This window comes from Dermacentor albipictus, chromosome 1 (assembly GCF_038994185.2).
Source record: "Dermacentor albipictus isolate Rhodes 1998 colony chromosome 1, USDA_Dalb.pri_finalv2, whole genome shotgun sequence".
NCBI lineage: Eukaryota > Metazoa > Arthropoda > Arachnida > Ixodida > Ixodidae > Dermacentor > Dermacentor albipictus.
This window is the reverse complement of record NC_091821.1, coordinates 123827476-123842607: the sequence shown is the minus strand read 5'-3', so window position 1 is coordinate 123842607 and position 15132 is coordinate 123827476. Positions and strand designations below refer to the sequence as shown.

General features: G+C 45.3%; 1 protein-coding gene and 1 long non-coding RNA gene across 4 annotated transcripts in view; one reads left to right on the top strand and one right to left on the bottom strand.

Annotated features, from left to right (window-relative positions):
- The window catches only part of LOC135904809 (G-protein coupled receptor dmsr-1-like), a 1021428-nt gene that overhangs the window by 521539 nt on the left and 484757 nt on the right, over positions 1-15132 (bottom strand). The window lies entirely within an intron of this gene.
- Positions 1-15132, top strand: part of LOC135904838 (uncharacterized) — a 126996-nt gene that overhangs the window by 56209 nt on the left and 55655 nt on the right. Inside the window, exon 3 of one of the 2 annotated variants that reach the window (XR_010565228.2) lies at positions 5019-5064. The exons of the other annotated variant lie outside the window; for it this stretch is intronic. This is a non-coding gene — a long non-coding RNA (uncharacterized lncRNA). The remainder of the gene's footprint in view (positions 1-5018; positions 5065-15132) is intronic. 2 annotated transcript variants of the gene reach the window in all.

Below are 15132 nucleotides of genomic sequence, written 5' to 3'. Positions count from 1 at the left end.
ACTTTAAACACTGAAAAAACTAAATATGTTATTTTTTGTTCAAAACAAAAGTGTATTGAATTAAGTGATTTTTCTATATGTGTTGACAACAATGTTATTGATAGTGTGTCTTCTTTTAAATAATTGGGGGGTTCATGTTCGACTGCCACTTGTCTTGGAAGGAACAGGTGCACAGTGTGTGTAAAAAGGTTGCGTACGGTTGTTTTACCTTGTCTAAGGCACGGCGGCACTTTCCACCTGCTATTCTTAGATCACTGTATTTTTCATTATGTCACAGTCATCTCAGTTATTGCAGTGAATCATGGGGAATCACATACAAAACGTATTTAACACCATTGCTAAGACTACAAAAACGTGCCTTGAAAACCATGGGATTACCTTCTTCGAATAGTTCTAACAATAACATTTTTGACGCAATGCAAATCATGTCATTCACAACCTTACGCGATTACAAAATAGCTCTTATGGTTAATAATATTATAAATACCAACTACCCCTTACCTCTTGGTGCATTCAGTATTCCCGTCCGCAACACTAGACAAGCCAGCAATGGCAATTTTAACCTTCCTATTTGCCATAATGCGTACGGAGAAAGACGAATAGAATTTACAGGAGCGAAAATTTGGAACTCGTTGCCAATTGAAGTAAAGCAAGCTAGGAATTTCAAACTGACATGCAAGAAACATTTTTTGGGAATGGAAGCAAGGCTACAAAGTTAGTTTTTCTTCAATGTGTTTGTGATTGCTGTCCTATATGTTATTTTGTATTGGACCGCTTACTAGCCTCATTGGCTATCGGTCCAAATATCTGTGTATACATTTTGTTTGTGTTACTCAATAAAGACTTCTTGATTCTGATTCTGATTCTTATACCTTTCATATACAACCTCATATCAAGTCACATCACAATTCTACGTGTATGAGGCGCTTAAATAGTACATTGTGTTCTGCAGAGCGGTCATCCCTTGTGTGACCTGAATTACGGCCCTATCATCACACTCATCCTCATTGTCCTTATCATCGGCTTTACGTAGTGTGCCCACTGGAAAGAGGATAAATTCGTCGTTTTTTAAGGGCATTTTGCTTGAAGAAAATGCGCACCATCGTTCAAAAAAAATATATTTACGGCTGAGTACTGCAGGAGAGTAGAAATAACTTGACATTCGGCTGTTACTCAACTTCGCTCGCTGCACGAGGCGGACCGGCCTCCTAAAAGTCGAAATCACAATTCCTCCGAAAACGCTTTTAGTCAAATTGAAGACTGGAACCAGGACGATGTCTTCGCAAAAGATATTCGCATACTTCCACTGCAATAACGTGAACATATACTTGCTTTGTCGCTATTTTCCTCAAGAGTCATTTGACGCGGACACAAGCATACACGAGCACTTGCTGGAAAGGAAATGGAGAGAGCGCGCTGTATCTCTAAAACGACTGACGCACATATCCTGTAAAGGGCTGTTGGCTGAATGAGCATCGAATTCTACGAGGCTCGACCATTGATCAATTGAGTGGTTAATAGGACATGAGATCCACAAAAATATAACGCTAACATCAACATCAGGCTGGTTCCATTAGGGCAATCTCCTATGTGACATCCCAACAGCGTAAAAGATGAGAATACTCTCAGCTCGTGAGTTGAAGCGTGGAGGTCCCTCAGCGCCCGAGCACCTGGCCGTTCATATCTACTTACCGGAAGATTCCAAGGGGTAGCTCTGGCAGTTGCTTTAAGTAAAGCATCCATAAAGCATAGTGAAGCATCCACCACAGCTATGGCGGCTGCCTAACTATAAGGCCGTCTGTATCTGGAAAAAGGGCTCCCAAGAACCCTCTGCAGCATGTGAGCCAGAGTGGGGCATACTCTAGAAAAACAATTTGGCTTCCAGCGGTAATATGATACGAACTTAGTATCTCCCATATAGAAGATAGTAATGTTCTTAAATTCTGAGTTATTTTGTGGGAGTGTGCAAATGCTTGTCGAAAATAAGTAATTTTAAGACGACGCCTTGAGGGAACATGATTTGTGTCAGGTTAACAAGCGGGGCTTTCTGCTTTATGCAACGGCGACTTCTCTCTATCTATACCATCAATGGGGTGCTTCGGTGCATTCTGTGCGTTTCACACACAACTGCACAGACAGCGAAGCGAGAGTTCCAGAGCCAGAGTGCATAAAGGCATTTATCCAAGGCATTTAATTGGTGTTTTCAAGCGAGTGATCCCTTTGGTGGCCTCAACTACGGCGCTATCGTCATCTCATTCATATTTTCCTCATCATCTCCTTAACTGCAGTGATGAATCTATCCATACATAATGTGTCAGCTCCAAATGAGTCACGTTTCTCATTTTTACGGACATTCCTTTGACAGATGAGCATTTACTGCTCGCCAATACATGAGGTAACAGTGGTGTTACAGAGCGCGTTTGCTGAAAAGAGCAGTTGTGACCTAGCGAATGGGCTAAGCATGTCTTCCCTGAAACTGGCTGAACGTGCCTGTCCTCTGCTGAGCAGATTCTCTGGGCTTCGAAGAATGATGCGCAATAGGAAGGAGAGGGCTTCGGCACGTTGGGTATGATGCCAGAAATTAAATAAAAAATGGTCTCTTGAGCAACTTAAGCAAAGTTAATAGTGTCTCAAAATTTCTTCGAGTGTACTTCGGTAAAGCGAAGAATGTGCCGGATGTAACGAAGAATGCTGCTCGGTTATAGCAAAAACGTAACAAGGGTATAGTGAGGGTTTCAAACTTCAACTGTAAAATGAAGGTAAAACAGTGTAGAAATGTCATCGTGGTGTTACATGTATGTGATAGTGCGCCATGTGCGATATGGGTTAATATCTTGTGGTAGCAGCCGCGTGGTACCGTCTTATGTATCGTGCTGTTTTCAAGGCCAATTCGGAGTGTTTTAGACTTGTAGCGCAGCTCGGAAGAGCAAAAAAGGAAGGAGGTAGGGGTAATCAAAGGGAACGGAAAACAGAGTGAGCGCTTCCGAGCTGCGCTCTTCCTTGCTCTTCCGAGCTGCGCTACAAGCCTAAAACAGTCATGACATACCAACTGGCCCAAACTGCCATGCTTTTGACCATTTCGGAGTCACTAAACGAATTGATGTGTAAGGGGCTCGTAATGGCTATTAGCAGAAACTGCGTTAAGGGTATCAAATAATGAAATTAGTCAGACCATTTCTCTTCTAAGTTTGCGCAGCTGTACAAAGGTATGGAAGTAGAAATTGTAGAGAACAACCTAGAGGGACCCCGGTTGGAAATCGCCCGCGGTTAGTGGAAGCGTTCATTGAAGTACCAAATTATGAGAGAGCAAGCACTACGCGCCGTTTGTTTTTGCTGAGCGCAGCAGAAAAACGCCGATCCCGTCTGCGCTACATCCATGCCATCCCATCTGCGACTAACGATAATGGCACTTTTGACTGTTGGGGAATACCGACATTCTAAAGACACGTGGGCTTATTGAGTCAGTAGCAATGACGCTATCAAATAAATATTAAAGTAGGGATCACTTTAATAGGCTACACGTAGGCAGAAACACAGCAGGAGACGATCACACGCTGAACGGAAGGAAAAGGGAAAAACAGGTAATATTTTGAACATATCTGGCCGAATATCGCGGCCGATGTATTTGCAATATCCCGACTTTAATGACAAACGGGCTTCATAGATTTAATTCCCCAAGGAAAATGAGTTCTCATTGGCACGGCACGCACAGTGCAGACAACTAAACTACTTGTGTCCTATTGGTTATACAGACCACTTTGCCATGACACAAACACCCACAGGAGATATTCAGAATGCAGTCATGTCACAACACTGGCCACATCCTCCATTTTGCTGACGGCGTAGTTGCGTGGCGGCTGTATGTTCCAGGGCTCGACCATGGTCCATGCGTCAATTCAGGACTCTAAAATTCAACAATCCTCTTCATCATCCAGTGCATGATGAACACCGAATTTCACTGTGCTGCCACGAAGCAACGAAGCCTGTGCACGCCATCGTATTTTTTCACCCTTGGACATCCGTCCGGACGCATTCACAAAAGGCGTGCTGCTTTAAAACCGAAGCTAACGCCGAGCTTCTTTTTGCGGAGACGTGCGCTTTGAACTTGGGCTAGATGCCCTGAAAAATTATCATTCGCTCTCAAATTTGTGTATCAAGCCTCTAAAACAGCATATTTTTTTTGCACTGCAATTCCCCAGATTCGCTGCGTCTGCTAGAAAACGCGTATCGTGCGAAAAATTGATCGGGTACTTGTGCTGATTGCTGAAGCTGATAATAAATCTCCATGCATGTAACTAATGAGAACTGTGCTTATTCTGTTCGCGTTGCATTTTCACTGCGAGTGTGTGAACTGAAATTGTACAAGTCAGGTTGCACATGCATGTGTTGTGAAAACGGAGGACTGTCGTGATCACCACGCTGAATGTGAGAAGTTGATACCGTGCCCTGCTTTCTTCCGTTCACCGCAGCACGTATCAAGTTTTCGCATGATAGAGTGCTGCGCTTGTTTTCTCTCATTCACAATCTGCGCACTGATTAATTCTCGCACTGTTTTTGTGTCGGTAAGTTGGGTACTTCAGTGATCACATGAGATCTGGATGGAAGCATAACGCAATAACATCAGCAACCCTGCAAGAGAGCAGCTATACCCAATGGCCTGGTGTCTCGATACCCGAGCGCAAAATAAATGAGCAGAACCTTATTAGGTTCGAAAGCATGGAAAACGAAGGCGCATGTGAGTTATCAGTATGCTGCGTAACGAAGCAGCGACAACTTGAAGAAATAACGCGAGGGCCATTTCCTGTCTCTACCATTGGTGTGCTGCTGTGAATGAGTGCTGTAGCTAGCAATTAACGTTCGCCTAAAATGTGACTGCTGCTCTACTTTGATGCCAATGTTAACAAAACCTTTTTCGAACTTTGCTGAGGTGTCTTATTTTTTGAGTGAATAAAATGCAATAAAATCTCCATCTTCACGCTAACACTAACGCCTTAAAGTGCTTTTTTTACTTTTTGCAGCACAAATTGAGATACAAATTACACGAACATGCACTTGTATGCTCAGGTATGTTTCATTTTTGTTTTGTTTCGACCAAATTTACTCTCAACAGTGTGCCACAAGAACCTAAAATGTTTGTGGTTTCTAGTGCAGACAACAGGGCGATCATTTTTAAGCTTTACAGAAAATTGCTTGTTACAAATAACATATTTCTTGTCCTGGAGCTGGATCAATCATTCAGAGACGCGGACATTACTTGCAAGAGATATCAAAATACATATTCAACTATTTTAGAAATCATTAATTAAAATCTTTATAATTACTCTATGGCACATATTGCAGTTTTACAATTTACGAATTGCAGCCGTTCAGCTCGCAAAGAGTATCCACTTGGAATAGATTACTAGAATAGCACCAGTTTGGAGATGTGCGGCCTCAAATTCGACGTGAAAATGCACTGGTGTTCTTTTTAACGAAAACGTTTTTATGCATTGAAGCACACAAGTAACCGGAATTTCATGCATTTCGTCCCACACGTTGGGAAATAATGCTGGGTAATGCTGGGTAATGCGGCTTAGAACAGCTGCAATTGTTAACTATGGTTGAGGATTGGGCGAGTTGGTATTGCATTCTAAAACTGGTACAGCGCCACATCGAAAGGAAGAAACAAGCCGAGCCGGTCAGATAAAGAAACAGAGCGCTGGCCGGCTCGGCTTGTTTCTTCCTTGCTCTGTTGCGCTGTACCAGTTTGATAATGTAATTGTTAAAATGCTTCAACCCTGCTTCCACCTGCTGATGATGCATTGCGTAATGGGTGTTCTCACTCGTTTGCTTATCTACTTTAATTATCTTCACTAATAATAAAATGTCCTCGCTATTAAAGGACGTCGCGTCATGGCTGTCCTGCCTCAAATATTTTTCAGTTACATCAGTATAACTGGAGTTAAAAGTAGTTATAACACCGATGCGCGACATTCTCTCTGCTTTCATGTCCACTAGCGTGCTGGAGATCTAACTCTCCGTAACTCTCCCTATGGTGCCTCTCACAATCCAGCGTACAGCTTCATGAGGTTGAACACCATGCTCTAATTTTATTTTCCGCGAGACACCTACGAAAATTGTCGTTGTGCCGCTTAACGCTTTTTCTAGCTTTACTCAGCATGGTTGGCCACTGAAATATGCAAAGAAAAGATGCCCACCTGTCAAATACTTTGCCTATATTGATTTTTCAAGTACACATTCCTGTGAGTTGGAGACATCAAGAAATTTGGCACATGAATTCGATGAAGTTATCTTTAGCACTCAGCCCTGTGGTAAGCCAATGAAAGCTGTCTATAAGCGCCATAGTCGAGCAACCACGCCAGTCTCAGTTAGGCAAACTTTTCAGTTTGGCCTCAGAAGTGACGGAATTCGGCATATGGGATGTCAAATCAGCCTAGTAGTTAAAGAGTTCAACTACCGGCATCCCGTTACCACACGTGCTAACCACAAAATTCCGCAATGAAACCATGTACCCTGTCCTGCAGACGTACTTGAAATGGGCTACAGGATGCCTTCTAAGTTCCACACTCAATGATGAAAGCATTTGTTTAGTGTTGCCGTTGGGGCTAGGCGCACGGTGTCGAGGAAAGTAGCTTATGGCAGTCTGATGTCCACTGGAGATGAATTTCGCAGCATTATACAATGATGCTGTATGCGGGAGGTTGAAAGGCGTTGCTCTAGGCCATCCGATGCAGGCTTCTAAAAATACCACAGGTGGAGAAGGAACGAACCCATTTTTCAATATTGCGAAAAAGTGCTCTTTGAATGGTTGACGCTCACCATACTCTCAAAGATATAAAAAAACACACGCTTATGTGGAAGTCCCTGGAGCTGTGAATATTGTAGTTCGTGAATGTCCCTATGAGTCACAGTGCCAAACAAGAGAGAGGCTCACTGGAAGATGGAGGGAAAGTCATAAACAGAGGTTGAATAAAGGATCTCTATGGAGCAAAACTTTCGACAATAATACTTGTCTTTGTCAAGGCACAACAACGGCTTTAAATTGCCAGCTATGGCTCATTCTCTACCAGCCATAGTGGGAGAGAAGAATAATGGGGTCTTTGCGTATAAAAAAAGTGACATCAAAACCTTTGAAAAAAAAAAACGTGATAGCCTTTACCTGTAGGTTACCCAAAAATCATCTGCCTTTGCACAGGTGTTCACATTCCTCTCCGGGAATATTAGGGGTGCACTAGTGCAGTGTATGCTGCAGATGGACATTGTTGCTGGCACTCATTTGTTCCCCTCTACCAGTTAATTTAATTATGCGGTTTTGCGTTCGAAAACCCCATTATGAGGCAGGCCGTAGTGGGTGGACTGCAGAAATTCGAACCATCTGGGGTTCTTATATACGGGTGTACATGGTGTGATTCCGCATTTAACCCTGATCAAAATGCGGTTGCCATGGCCGGGATTCGATCCCGCGACCTCGTGGTTAGCAGCCCAACACCATAGCCACTAAGCAACCACGGTAGGTAACCGTCTAGTAGTCTTGTCAAATACATGCAAGACGACCATTCGCGCTCTTAGTTTGCGCAGGTGCTGATGGGTGCCTTTTCCTCGTTTACTTTGTTGTTTCTATTGTTGACAATTATTTGTTGTAGACAGTATATTTGTGTGTTCGTGACATGTGTGCGTATTTCTGGACTGTGAACTGGGATAGCTGACTCTAGTGTCACCTACGTTCCCATCGGTTCGCAGCCCTTTAACTGGCAAAAAAGACTTCACCCCGAATGTTTTTATTCCTTTATTTATTCTTTATATTGTTCAAATACACTCCAAACGAAACATGAAAGGGTTTTTCTGAAAACTAAGTGAGATGCAGCGGGTCGAAATTATTGTTGACCAGCTGGTTAGAGGCAAATTTATGGTCAAAACTTGTGTATGATACTTGCTTTGACAAGGTAAATGTGTGTTCTTGAGAGGCATCTCAATGCAGAAACAAATAGCTTTTTTAACAAAAGAAAAAATTTCCCCATAAGCGATAACATGACCACCACGTCCACTAAGACGATACCGACGAGGTCTTCAAGTTTTGTTACCGAAACATCTGCTCCTCCTCAAGGTCGACGTTTTTGTGACTACCACTATCCAGCAGATACATAAATTAGGGTAAATTAAAAGGCAAAGACTAGTATTTGGTTTTGTAAAATGTTTGCAGATATTTTTGTAAGGTGCTGCCAGTCAAAGGGTTAAACAACAACAACAACAACAAGCATTCGCGCTCTGTGGAGTATGTAAGGCCAATACGCTTGTTTGGGGCTATATCAATGCACGTCAGCGCCACCAAGAATTGCCATTGCGATAGGCCAGCCAATCTAGATGCACGTAGCTGTCGGCTCCCAGAGCGCACATTTGTTGTCTTTCAAGGATTTCGAGCCATCACATGGCATCGCTGCCACAAGACAGACCTCAAGTGGCATTTTCATGAGCAATCACTGGTCATCAAGAGTGTAAATATACCATCTACTCATGCATCGGTGATGGAACATTCAAAATACCCTGTGGTGCCTACCACTGCTTCAAGTGAACCTAGGTACTTCCGGAATTACAAAGATGGCCAACTGTTCATTCATGGCACTGAAGCAACCGGCTCTGCTTTTACTGAATCAGACAAACCGAGAGACCAGACATAACTACAAGCGCAGTAGTAGCTTTCGTGGTTCCTGTTACCAGGGGTCACGTGTTGTGATTCTAAAGCAGCTCTTCAAAGCATCAAGTCTGCTTTACATTCCAGAGCGTGCGCCTAAATAGTATTCAACATTAGGGAAAAACACTATCATTCCTTAGAAACAGGACATACCCGCAATTTTTCGCCCACCGCCGAGTCTATCAGTGCCGACAACTCTGCTAGGGACACGTGGTACAGTCGCTCACCATCGCTGCACGGACACCAGTCTCGCTCACCGTAAACAAGTCGCCCATCTTCCCGTTCGCCGCAGCCACGTTGCCTTTCGTCCCCTGTGGCGTTTGGCAGCACCCTTTCAGAAAACTAAGAAATGCAGCCCTTGTAGGTGGTGTTGCATTGCCTAGTACTGCAGCAAATCCTCTGTCTGCGCCCACAAGGAGAAGCGTAATTGACGTCAAAATAGACGGCGTACCTGTCCAAGCACTGGTCGACACTGGAGCCCACGTTTCTGCGATGAGCGCTAGCTTACGTAGACCCCAGCAGCTACCCGAGTGCTTCGTGTGGCCGACGGCGGCGTGCTGGTTGTTCTTAGAATGTGTACTGCGCTTTTAATTATAGCCGGTCGCCCTAATTCTGTTCTTTTTGCTATGATCGACAACTGCCCTCACGGCGTTATCCTTGGATTGGACTTTTTATCCACTCATTCTGCTCTCCTCGACTGTGCGACCGGCATTCTTCAGTTGGAACTGCCTCAACTCGCCGATGCTCCGAGCACCACCTCACCGCAATTGTGCTCGCTTCACGATGTGCGTCTGTCACCCGAAGCAGTTACTTACGTCACTTTGACCCCTACGCCACAGGTTCCTGACGGTAAATATGTGCTTCGCTCCATCATGGACGTGCTTTTGAACTGGAACCTTGCTGTTCTGCATACGCTGGTCACGGTGACTAATAACGGCGCCCTTCTACCGCTTCTGAATTTTAGCCTGTGCCGTCGAATGATTTCGGCCGGCATGTTCTTGGCCAGCGTTTCTAGTGGTTCCGAATTTGACATTGAGAGTCTGAATGCCAAGAGTGGTTCATTAGCGCCAATTGCAGCTCACAGCTCTGGTTCCTAAACGGATGACCTCGCGAAAAAGATTGCACCTGACCTCACCTCTGCACAGGCCACGGACATACGTCACGTGCTTGAATCGTACAGTGACATCTATGATTTCGGCGACAGGCCTTTAGGCCAAACATCTGTCGTTCGCCACCGTATGGAGACACGAATCCTATTTGTCGGCATCCCTATCGTGTATCGCATGCTGAACGTAGAGTCACCCAATCAGAAGTGGACAAAATGCTCTGCAAAGGGGTCATCGAGCCATCGGCCAGCCCTTGGGCTTCCCCTGTCGTCTTTGTGAAAAATAAAATGGTACCTGGCGTTTTTGCGTCGATTATCGCCACTTAAACAAGATCACGCGAAACGACGTCTGCCCACTACCACGCATCGATGGCGCCTAGGACTGCTTGCATGGAGCTAAATACTTCTCGTCTATCGATCTTCGATCCGGCTACTGGCAGATTTCAGTTGATGAAATGGGCCGCGACAAGACGGCCTTCATCACGCCGGATAGCTTATATCAGTTCAAAGTCATGCCCTTTGGCCTATGCAATGCTGCTGCGGCATTTGAACGTATGATGGGCTCTCTTCTGCGATGCTACAAATGGCCCACCTATCTTTGTTACTTGACGACGTTATTCTTTTCTCTCCCACGTTTGGCAGCCACATTACCTGACTCGCTGCCAGTCTTGGGGCCTTCCGAAAAGCCGGCCTCCAACTCAGCTAAAGGAAGTGTCGATTCGGGCGCCGTCAGATTACCGTGTTGGGACACCTCGTTGACACATCCGGTGTTCAACCAGATCCGGAAAAAGTTCGCGCCGTACGCAGTTTCCCTGTGCCACGTTCTGCTTCTGACGTGCTCTGCTTCGTCGGCCTGTGTTCTTACTTTCGCCGTTTCGTCAAAAACTTCGCCGACGTTGCTCGGTCTTTGACAGATCTTCTGAAAAAGAACACGCCATTCTCATGGGGCCCGAAGCAGGCTCACGTGTTCGCCGCCCTCATCGGGTTTCTGACCACCCCTCTCATACTTGCTCACTTTGATCCATCTGCACCGACTGAAGTCCACATTCACGCAAGCGGTCATTGCATCGGAGCTGTTCTAGACCAACAACAGAATGGTACCGAGTGCGTGGTAGCTTACGCCAGCAGCCTGCTGTGATCTGCCGAGAGAAATTACTCCATCACCGAGCGGGAGTGCTTGGCTTTAGTTTGGGCTGTCGCCATGTTCCATCCATATTTGTACGGCCACACGTTTTCGGTCGTTACAGACAACCACACACTCTGCTGGTCTCCTCCTGGCCTCAGGGCAGTCAGCTGAATGCTGACTGCCCTGAGTTGCTGCTTGTCCTTCCTCGTCATCTGCGATCCATCGCTCTCGAACAACTTCACGATGCACCGACGGCGGGACACCTTGGAGTTTTGTGCACATACGACCGCGTACGACACTGGTTCTTCTGGCCGCGTCTCTACCGCTCCGCGCGTCACTATGTCGCAACTTGCGAATTGTGTCAGCGCCGGAAGAAACCTCCCCTGGCACATGTCGGACGACTCCATCCAATTGAAGTTCCCTCTGAACCGTTCTTTCGCGTAGGCTTCACCTGCTTGGCCCTTTTCCGAAGACGACTAGAGGGAATAAGTTGATCGCCGTCGCTACTGATTACGCGACACGCCACGCGACAACAAAGGCGTTGCCGACTAGTTGCGCAACCGACGTCACCGATTTTCTCCTTTATGACCTCATTCTCCGCCATGGTGCACCTCGACAGTTACTTACAGACCGCGGCCGCTCATTCTTGTCTCGAGTTGCCGACGACCTCCTCCACTCTTGCACCACTGGGCACAAGCTGTCCACCGCCTACCACCCACAAACGAACGGTCCTACGGAACGTCTCAACCCAACAATCACAGAGATGCTGTCGATGTACGTCTGCAACGATCACCGCGACTGGGACGCCACGCTGGCCTACGTGAAGTTCGCGTATCACCCGTCTCGACCTCACAGTACCGTTTGACACCATCCTCCCTTCTGTGCCACATGTTGCAACTGAGTATGCTCCTGAAGTCATCGATCGCGCTCACATGGCACGTCATGTCACCCAATCTCATTTATTAGCCTCGCAGCATATAGAAAAACAGCGTTATGACCGGTGCCATCAGGATGTTAAGTTCGCACCAGGTGCTTGGGTGCTCCTTTGGTCACCATGTCATCGGGTTGGTCTATCCCAGAAGCTTAATTCTCTCTCGCTACACAGGGCCTTATGAAGTCCTACGTCAAGTTAACGACGTAAATTACAAGACTTCGCCGCTACAGTTTGATGCATCCTCAAGTCCGACGCCTGTTGACGTCGTGCACGTTTCGCGGCTGAAGCCATACTTCGCTCGCAATTCTTCGCCTACCATGGGCCGAGACGGCGCTTCACCACCCGGGGGTCCTGTTACGGAAGGATGAAAGAAGGCAGAGGAAGAAGATCGCGAAAAGCTGGCTGCTGAGTATTTTTGATGGTCAGCCATCTTATCTACTCAGACTCATCCTGTATATATATTGAAAATACAGTCTTTATGTAATCCCAACATCCCCGTAACATATATTTCAGTGGTTTGGGGCTCAAAGGGTCATCGTCGGTAGTGACTTTGCTGACAAGGTGGCCCGATCTGCCGACCGAAGACGCCCAGACGCTTCCAATTACTCTGCCGAGGACGGATGTTGCTACGAAACTTCGTAATCTTGCTCGCATAAAGGCAAAAATTTGGTAGAGTTCTTCGAATGTCTTCAATTTCTGGCTGCATAAGCTGGATCCCTCACTCGGCTTCAACAGCCAACTATCCTCTCCCACTGTGACGTAAGCTTGATGAGCCGCTTATGACTAGGAGTGGCTTTTACGTACACTTGCTTCTACCATAATGGAATGGCCGATAGCACGAGGTAAAAATTGAGCACCTGTTGTGTAAATGTCCTCGGCATACCCTGTGTAGGGTCCGGTTTGTGTCCGGTTTGCTACCCCGTGTGTACGGCAGCAAACCGGGCGCTTGTGACGCTGACCTCCGTGCCTTTCTTCTCTATGCTTTCTGTAGCTGTCTAAGGTAGCTTTAGCCTTAGTGCCTTTACACTGCGGTCGTATTACCTTAGCAAAGCTCAGAAATGCTCACTTTATGCTAAGAGAGGAGCCAATGGCAGAGGTAACAACCTTTCGCGACTTTCATGCTGCAGATGATGAATCTGTCCTAGACGTGGTGCATCTCTCGCTTTCTGATTTCGAGCATGGTGGCAATGTTTCTCATTTTTGGAACGAGTTCAGAAAATTAGTGTTGTTATGCATTCAGAGGTTTGTTTTTTTGCGTAGAAAGACTACAAAGCATCGGAACCCGTGGATTAGTTGGGACAAAATCCATCTTAAGCGGCTTATGAAATGAAAAAGCAAGTTACGTTAGCATTAACCGCCCTTAAAGAACAGCTGGTTACTAAATTTATTCTTGCGCATAGTAAAATTTGCGGGCAAACTTTTACAGCTTTCTTGAAGGAAGCTCCTGAAAAATGTTGGCGCTACTTGAGGTTCCGAACCGTGTGTTAATCATCGAAAGATTAATGGTAACATGTGTACAAACCTTACTTCAATTGTAAATGAATTGAACACTATTTTTCATCAAGCTTTTGCAAGACCGAATGCTCAATATTTGCGAATGCAAAACTCTGATCCACCGCCCGTTGGAAACCCAATGCCTAACCTAGCTTTTGCACGTGAATGAATATTTTCTCTTCTTTTGAATGTTAAAACGAGAAAGTCAAGCGGCGCTGACAGCACACCGTATCCATTTTTTGTACAATGCTCAGAAGTTATATCACATTATCTTTATATTCTGCTTAAAGCTTCACTCAATCAAAGCTCCTTAGCCATAGATTGGTTCATGGCTAGAGTACTTCGCGTATTTAAATAAGGAAACAGACGAACAGCTTCTAAGTACAGACCAATTTCTCTAAGCACATGCTGTAAATTGCTTGAACATGTAACAGCACACCATATATCTCAACACCTTGAATCGAAAAAATTATCCGTTGAGCATCAACATGGTTTCTGAAAGGCTGTCTCAACAATTACGCAATTAATTTCAGTTATACATGATTTTGATTCCGCTCTATATAATAATGGAGAAATAGATGCAGTTTTTCTTGAGATGTAAAAAGCTCTTGATTGTGTGCCACATAGTTTACTCATTGACAGATTAAAGGACGCAGGCATTACTGAGAGATTGATACTGTAGCTGCAGGCTTATCTGAAAAATTGCGCACAGTTTGTAAAGTGTGCAGGTGTAATGTCAGCTGATCTACCGGTCTTGTCTGGAGTACCACAAGGTTCGGTACGTCTTACTTTGTTATATTTACCATACGTAAACAGTATTACTTCTAACATGGATCACTCTGTTACAGTAAAGTTATTCGTTGACGACTGTGTGATGTACAGAGTTGTTAATAGCTCCTCTTGTCAAACAGTACTGAACAGTACTGAACTGAAGAGCCTCTGTAAACTTGCGGACTCGTGCGAACGAAATGGCATGCGAATCAATTTTGATGAAACAATTGCTATGACAATAACCACATAGGAAAAACCACTGTCTCATACGTATAACATTCCTAAAAAAATATGCAGTCAATAACGTCTGTCAAATATCTAGGACTGACTATTGCGAGCAACATAAGATGGGATAAGCATGTGAAGAATGTTTGTACAACAGCATTTAATAAACTTCGCTTTCTGTGCAGAAAATTAAAAGGCTCGCAGTCAAATGTTAAACTCGAGGCATACCGCATTATAGTTCGACTAGTCCTTGAGTACGCTTGCACAGTGTGAAACCCACACTACGTTGAAGGTATAGCACAAGCAGAACGAATTCAGCGCCTCGCTAGTAGATGTAGTGCATCTGAATTAAATTATAGGGTTTTACGTGCCAAAACCGCTTTCTGATAATGAGGCACGTCGTAGTGGAGTACTCCGGAAATTTGGGCCACCTGGGGTTCTTTAACGTGCACCTAAATCTATGTACACGGGTGTTTTCGCATTTCGCCCCCATCGGAATGCGGCCGTTGTTGCTGGGATTCGATCCTGCGACCTCCGTGCTCAGCAGCCCACCACCATAGCCACTAAGCAACCGCGGCGGATTTATTGTATCTGACTACCGATCTTCATCTGTTACCGATAGCTGCAGCGACTCGATCTGGAGCCAGCAAAAAAATTGTGAGACTAAAAATGCTTTTCGTGATCTATCGGAACAGACTTGGTCTGCCGCGCGAAACTTATGTTTCCCATGCACAGCACAGGTCGTCTAGAATTAATCACTGGAATGTTATCCGCCCGTACTTTGCGAG